Source organism: Peromyscus maniculatus, chromosome 2, assembly GCF_049852395.1.
Source record: "Peromyscus maniculatus bairdii isolate BWxNUB_F1_BW_parent chromosome 2, HU_Pman_BW_mat_3.1, whole genome shotgun sequence".
Taxonomy (NCBI): Eukaryota; Metazoa; Chordata; class Mammalia; order Rodentia; family Cricetidae; genus Peromyscus; species Peromyscus maniculatus.
In genome coordinates, this window is record NC_134853.1 from 153,318,642 (window position 1) to 153,326,603 (window position 7,962).

Here is a 7,962-nt window from a genome sequence, read left to right on the forward strand (position 1 = left end):
ATGGGAGGCTGTCAGCAGGAGGGACTGCCCAACCCTCCTCTTCCCCTCTCTCGATAGTCCAGTTTCTACCTCACTCAGAAGGCTGTGGCAGTAGGTAGGGAGGTGACAGAGCTGAGACCCTAGCTTTCTTGTCCTGGGACAGCTAGATCCTAGAACAGCAGAGAGATTTTGGGAGCCTGGAGAGAAAACAGCGACCAGGGCCACGAGCCCAAGAGTGGTGTCTGGCTGACAAGGGAGACATATGGACTGGGTAATCAGGCCTGCCTGGGAGCCCTGAGTGGGCAGCAAAGACTGTTTAGCATCTTCGTGTCCTTCCGGAGGTGACTTGCTGGGAGCTGTCAGGCATGCATCCCCTGCAGAGGGGCAGGCTGCTGGGGGCCCTTCTGCTGCTCCCAGAAAGAGAAGGAGAGACAGAAGGTCAGAGCTGCAAGAGGTCTCCAGCGCAGTCACTGTGCCCAAAGCCTCATTTCACAGGTGAGGAGGCTAAGGCCCAGAGAGGAGCAGAAACTTGCCCAAGGTCACACAGCAGGCTAGGACCAGCAGCCAGGGCTCTCGGCCTTCCATTTGAAATACTGGGATGCTTAAAACTCCAGGAAAGGGTCAGGGAAATCATACTCAGTACTCAAGACAAGGCATTCAGGTGTTTTTTCTGTTTAGGGGTTTTATTGCTGTTGTTTGTTTTTAGATAGGCCTTCATGGAGCTCCTTACTGGCTTCCAGTTCACTACCTAACCTAATGAAGACCTTAATTCTCCTGCATCCACCTCCCAAGTGGACTTACGTGGCATGCCCGGCACACTAGATGTATGTGGTGCTGTGGATTGAGCCTGGAGCCTCATGCATGCGAAGGCAAGCATCTATCTTACCAGCTACATCCCCAGACCTCTGTTTTTTTTGGGGGGGGGGGCGGGGGGTGTTTTGTTTTAATTTATATTTTTGGGACAAATTCTATGTAGCTTTGACTATCCTCGAACTCACTATGTAGACCAGGCTTGCCTTGAAATTATAGAAATCCACCCGCCTCTGCCTCCTAAGTGCTGGGTTTAAAAGCATGTGCCACCATGCCGAGTACTCTCTGTTTGTTTTTTTTTTAAATCTGTTCTAGTTTTACAAACACTTTACAGTCATTCTACAATGACTGTAAGCCCTCAGTGATAAAAATCAATGAAGTGGAAAGGGGATGCTCTCACGGGGAGCAGGCAGTTCGCTTTACTCAAAAGGCTTCTTCTCTTCTCTGGAGTTCTCACAAGGACCCCTGGTGAGATAGCAGGTGTGAACTGGATGGGCCATTAGCATCTCTGTGCAGAGACTGAGACCGAGGCAGAGGTCTGGGTGAGAAGCCAGCCGCCCTGTTCAACCCCTAGAGCCCACATACTAGAAGGAAAGAATCTGCTTTTCAAAGTTTTCCTCTGACCTCCATATCCACACCATGTTGTGCACACGCTGCCCCCCCCCCAGGAAATGAATAAGTAAAATGTAATAAAAACTTTCATCTTCTTGCTCCCCGTGTCGGCCCCCCACCTGCTGTTCCTCCATCACCTGGACAGAGCAGATTAGCCTGGAAGACACCGGTGTGAGCTTGGCCTGTGGCAAAATGTTTCAATAGTGCGGGCCTCGGTTTACTCAAAAATGTCAAACTGAGCCAGATAGTGGTGGCGCACGCCTTTAATTCCAGCTCTCAGGAGGCAGATGCAGGTGGATCTCTGTGAGTTCGAGGCCAGCCTGGTCTACAGACTGAGTTCCAGGACAGCCAGAGCTGTTACACAGAGAAACTATCTCAAAAAACAAAAACAAAACAAAACAAAAAAACAAAAACAAACAAACAAACAAAGAAAAAACCACTCTGTGGCTGGGTTCTTGTGGTTGTAGTTCTTGAGCAGGTTCTGGGGAAGGGAGTGCTCTGGAGACTGGAACCAGCCTGACCTGGCCTGAGCCAAGAGCAAGCTGGCTTCACTTCAGCTACCAGAGTTCTGCTGTTTGGGTGGAGACCAGCCACCACAGAGGATCTGAGTAACTGGAAAGCCAGTAGTCCATGGGGATCCTGTCTTCACACAGCTCTGGCCTTTAGCCTGCCTGCTAACCTGCTCGCCTGGCCCACCCTCCCTGCTCACAGTGCTTCCTTTTCTAGAAACTTCCAGCCACTCCTGGCTTCCTCACCTATGCTAGAGCATCTAAATGGCCTCCTCTCCTTATATATACACCTATGTCACTGTTCTTTCTGGCTTTTTGTTATTGTTGTTGTTTTTGTTTTCTGAGACAGGGTTTCCCTGTGTAACAGTCCTGGCTGTCCTGGATCTCACTCTGTAGACCAGGCTGGCCTTGAACTCACAGAGATCCACCTGCCTCTCCCTCCCAAGTGCTGGGATTAAAGGCATGTGCCACCACCACCCAGCTACACCACTGTTCTTGCCCTAAGACATGCACATATGTGCACACATACACATTTACACATGTTTGTACACATATATACACATACGGACAGCATCTCTTGGGCCTTGGAGTTCTACAAGCCTGGGCTCTTCAACCAAATCGTTTATTTATGTATGTGCCACCTCAAACTAACAGTGCCTCAGTTTTTCTGTCAGTACAGTGGGCTCAAGGCCACCTTCAAGGGCTTTGTGAAACTTCTGGGGCATGAAGCAGGTGACCAGTCAACAGCCATGCTGGTCACCTTAAATTTGCAGTGAGCTGTGGGCAGTTCCCAACAGGAGAGCATGTCTCCAGCAGGAAACTGGAAGTCTTCATGCTCCCGGGGTCTCCTGGAGCCACCGGGGAGAGCCTGGAGGTGCCCACAACCCAGCCAAGGACATCCTTTCTGTTTTTCTGTTCTCTGATGTGTCTCTAAGGTGGGGGTCTCTCAGAGCCTGAGGGCCCTGGAGAAGTACTCCTGAGGAGCCCGGCCCCACCCACCCCACTTTCTGTCCCCAGTGAACCCTGCAGCTGTCTCCTCCCAGCGTGGGCAGCCCTGGGAGATCTAAGGCTGCAGAGCCACTGAGCTAATTAAGAATGACAAAGCACTGTGTAATTGCCAGCGACTGATGAGTCCCCTGCCTCTTCCTGCCCTCCTTCCCTGGCCCTCCCCGGAGGCCACACTGAGAAATGGAGCACTGACTGGCGTCAGGAGATGGGAGGCTGGCGGCCTCTGCCACCCCCTTGCAGGAAGACACTGAGCAGTTCCTTGATCGTCTTAAATTGATCATCTTAAATTACCTCTAACACACACACACACACACACACACGCACACACACACACACACACACACACGCACCACCCTGTGCCATCTACAGGGCCCTTGACCTTTCACAAAGAGGAGGAAGAAAACCAAGGCTGGGGCCTCCAGAGACTCAGCAAGGCTTTGGGGCTCAGCCCCTCTCACTCACCAGCTGTTTCCAGCTGTGCCACCTCGGGCAGGCCTCTTGCCTCCTCTGAGCAGGCTCTCTGCCTGTGCTGCGGAAGCTATTCAAAGCACCTGGCTGTGACCGGGAGAGCCCTGTACATCCAAGAAGAGAGCCTGGGCAGCCTGCCTTGCAGAGCGAGGACAAGCCTCAGATTGAGAATTTGTGAGCAGGTGGGGGAGGATTTGATGTCTACCAAGTCTCATAATAAAAACATTAGGCTTTGGGTGAGGGGTCCCTCCAATTAATTTCCCACATATTTTATAAAAATATTCTTTCTTTTCCTTCCTTCCTCCCTCCCTCCCTCCCTTCCTTCCTTTCCTTCTTCCTTTCTTTCTTTTTTTGTGTGTGTTTTGTTTGCTTGTTTGGTTAGTTGGTTGTTTTGGTTTGTTTTCAAGACAGGGTTTCTCTGTGTAGCCTTGGCTGTCCTGGAACTCAGTCTATAGACCAGGCTGGCCTCAAACTCACAGAGATCCGCCTGCCTCTGCCTCCCAAGAATGAGACTAAAGGTGTACCCCCACTATGCCCAGTTGGAAACAGTTCAAAAACCCTCCTCCCCAGACGGCTGGCAGGTAGCACATGCCGAGGGACTTGGAGATCAGAGCAGCTTTGTGTGTTTTCTACCTCGATCTACAGTTGGATTCCTAGGAACTCTCCACATTTGCAAAGTCTGCAGGCCACATGCACCTCCTCCAAACTGCGACACGGTGTCAGATTGACAGAGTTTGTGCTCAAGAACTGAACATTCAGATTACCAAAAAAGGCCGGGCGGTGGTGGCACAGGCCTTTAATCCCAGCACTTGAGAGGCAGAGCCAGGCGGATCTCTGTGAGTTTGAGGCCAGCCTGGTCTACAGAGTGAGTTCCAGGAGAGGCACAAAGCTACACAGAGAAACCCTGTCTTGAAAAACAAAAAACAAAAAAACAAAAAAAACAAAAAAAAATTACCAAAAAAAGAAAGAAAAAAAAAATCCACGTTTGTGTGTTCACATGGTTGATGTCGGATGTCTTCATCCATTTCTCAAAATTTTTCTTAAAAATTGTTTATTTATGATTTATTGTATGTGTGGAGGTGGTGAGTGCATGTGATGGTGTGTGAGTGGAGGAGTCAGCTCTCTCCTACCACCATGTGGTCATGTGGTCCTGGGATTAAACTCAGGCTATCAGGCTTGGCTACAAGTGTCCTCCCCATCCGATACGCCATCTCTCCGGGCCTTCACCTTATTCATTGAGACAGGCTCTCTCCCTGAGCCTGGAGTTTACCGATTTGACTGGACTGGCTGGCCAGGGAGCTCCGGGCATCATCTAGCTTCTGTCTCCCGGCACTGGAATGACAGGTGAGCTCTGACGTGCCTGACTTTTTTATTTGGTTTTTGGTTTTTGAAGATAGGATGGTCTCCAACTCAGAGATCCCCCTGCCTCTGCCTCCCAAGTGCTGGGATTAAAGGCGTGTGCCACCACTGCCCAGGCTCGTGCCTGGCTCTTTATAAGATGCTGGGGATTGAACCCAGGTGTTATTATTGTTGTTGTTACTCTTTTGGCTCTTTGGGGGCCCACGACCCAGCTCTCAAATAAATACACACATGGAGGCTTACTCTTTTTTTATTTAATAATTATTTATTTTATGTACATTGGTATTTTGCATGCGTGTATGTCTGTGTGAGGTGTCAGGTACCTACTCTAGAATTGGAGTTAAAGGCAGTTGTGAGCTGCCATGTGGTTGCTGGGAATTGAACCCGGGTACTCTGGAAGAGCAGTTAGTACTCTAAACCATTGAGCCATCTCTCCAGTCCTGGAGGCTTATTCTTACTTATGAATGCCCAGCCTTAGCGGCCTTAGCTTGGCTTGTTTCTAGCCAGCTTTTCTTAACTTAAATTATCCTATCTTTTGCCTCTGGGCTTTTATCTTTCTCTATTCTATATACCTTTCTTTACTTCTTACTGTGTGTCTTGCTATGGAGCTGGGTGGCTGGCCCCTGACATCCTCCTCTCCTCCTTTTCTTGCTCCTCGATCTCTCTTCCCAGATCTCTCCTCCTAATCTCTCTGCCTACCTATTGGCCGTTCAGCTCTTTATTAGACCAATCAGGTGTTTTAGACAGGCACAGTAACACAGCTTCACAAAATGCAACATAAAAGACTGCAACACATCTTTGCATCATTAAACAAATGTTCCACAGCACAAACAAATGTAACACATCTTCAACTAATATTCCACAGCACTCAGGTGCTCATGCTTGTGTGGCAAGCACCAGCATACCGGAACCTCTCCCCATCCCCTCAAACTGTTTTAAGTGAGTTTACCATTCTGTATTGGACAGCTTTCATAGCGAGGGCCACAGACTGAGCCCATTGGATAAATACCAAGTCTTTTAGACTTGTTTTCTAGAAACTTCTCATTTAAATCCCACACTCCTTTTCTCGTTTGGTGTCCTACAACCATACACTGCACTGGACCCTGCACTGCCCATGCCGACTTCCTGTCTTTTCTTGCTCCTCCAGACCTCATCTTATTCTATTTCTTCCCCAGCTTTGCCCTTCAACTGGCAACTCCTAGTCTTCCTTCAAGGCCTGGTCAAATGTCACCACCCCTGAGGAGCCTTTCTCAATGCTGCCCTAGCACCTGCCCCGCTCAGTGACCCATGGAGGCAGGCCTCACAGGTGAAAGCTTGTATTTCACGCCCTCAGCTGTGACTGGCGGGTGGCTGTCCCGTTGAGATACACTGGCCCCAACTGTGTGATGTGTTAAGAGACGGCGTGAATGGCCCAAAAGAAGAGATCTGAGATGTAGTCACTGCTGCTGCGATCATCCCTTGGGACCGGGTCATTCTCTTCCTTCTGGCTCACGGCTAGACAGAGGGTAGGGGCTCCCAGAGGGTCTGACTCACCTGGAGGTTTCCTGGGAAGCACGTGGTACTTGCTCAGGGGATGCAGCCCATGGTCTCCGGCTGCTTCCCGCCTGGTGATGCTTGAGCACTCTGTGAATGGCATTGACAGTCCCGCTCTGAAAGGAAAAACAGGTACCACACCGGTTTGGAGTGTAGGCACAGAGCACAGATCTCTCCTCAAAGGGAGTAAGATGGTTTATTTTGAGCCAAATGTGAGTGGCTATGGCCCAGGATAATATCCACTGTGGGAGCGGTTGCATGAGATTTTATTAGTTACAAAACAAAGGAAGTCATTAATCAAGACGTTCACCAAGTGTGCAGGTGGGAACACAGGTAGGCAGGCTGCAGCAAAGCAAGAGAAGAACTGTTGTGAGTCTCAGAGCCTCAGAGCTGTCTGCTTTTGCGTTGGTGGAAGCTCGTGGTCTCTCTCTCTCTCTCTCTCTCTCTCTCTCTCTCTCTCTCTCTCTCTCTCTCTCTCTCTCGGCTTTTTGAGACAGGGTTTTTCTGTGTAGCCCTGGAACTCAGTCTGTAAATCAGGTTGGCCTCAAACTCCAGAGATCCGATAGTCCAGCTTAGAAGCTAGAAGTCTTTTTTTTTTTTTTTTAAAGATTTTATTTAATTTTATTTTATGTGCATTGGTGTTTTGTCCATATTCATGTTGGTGTGAGGGTGTTGGATCCCTTGGAACTGTAGTAACAGAGAGTTTTGAGCTGCCATGTGGGTGCTGGGAATTGAACCCGGGTCCTCTGGAAGAGCAGCCATCTCTCCAGCCTAGAAGCTAGTAGTCTTAAAGAATGCATTTTAAAGGTTTTACCCGACAGTCAGAGGATGTTTACACACAGGGTGGGCAATGAATGCTTTTATTTTATTTTATTTTATTTTATTTTTTTCCAGAGCTGAGGACTGAACCCAGGCCCTTTATTTTACTTTTTAAAGATTTGTTTTTATTTTGTATATGTGCATGAGTGTGTGCCACATGGGTGCCACATATGTGGAGGTGCCTCTGGTGGCCAGAAGAGGCTATCGGATCTCCCCAGTTGCATGCAGTTGGGAGCTGCTCAGCATGAGTGCCCTGGGAAGCAAACTCGGCAACAGCCAGTGAGCGATCTTAGCCACCGGAGTCATCTCTCCAGCCCCATGAACGGCGGCAGCGTTTTAAAGGACAAAAAAATAACCCAAGACAATGTGGCTTTGACTTTGTGCCATTCTAGCCCTGTAGTCATGAAGTTTGAATCAGTCATTTAACTTTGTAGAATTCTTTAACACAGGTGTGCCCCCTCCCTCCAGGGGACCTCAGTTTACAACAGCACTTGCTGATTCCCATGGCATCAACACAGCTGCCATGACTAGTTCCAAGTTGCTAAAAGTTTAAAAGCTAGCTTGTAAATTTCTCCTCTGCTCTTCTGAGCCTCCTGGCTCTAGCACTCAGCTGCTGTACTCAGCTCCAGTACCTACTACCAAGCTCCTGCACTGGCTCTAGCACCCAGCTCCAGTACCCAGCTCCTGCACTGGCTCTAGTACCTAGCTCCTGCACCAGCTCCTCCAGCAGTGGCTCCAGTACCCAGCTCCTGCACCCAGCTCCTGCACTGGCTCCAGCACCCAGCTCCTGCACCCAGCTCCTGCACTGGCTCCAGCACCCAGCTCCTGCACTGGCTCCAGCACCCTGTGAGTGTGACTGTTCTGA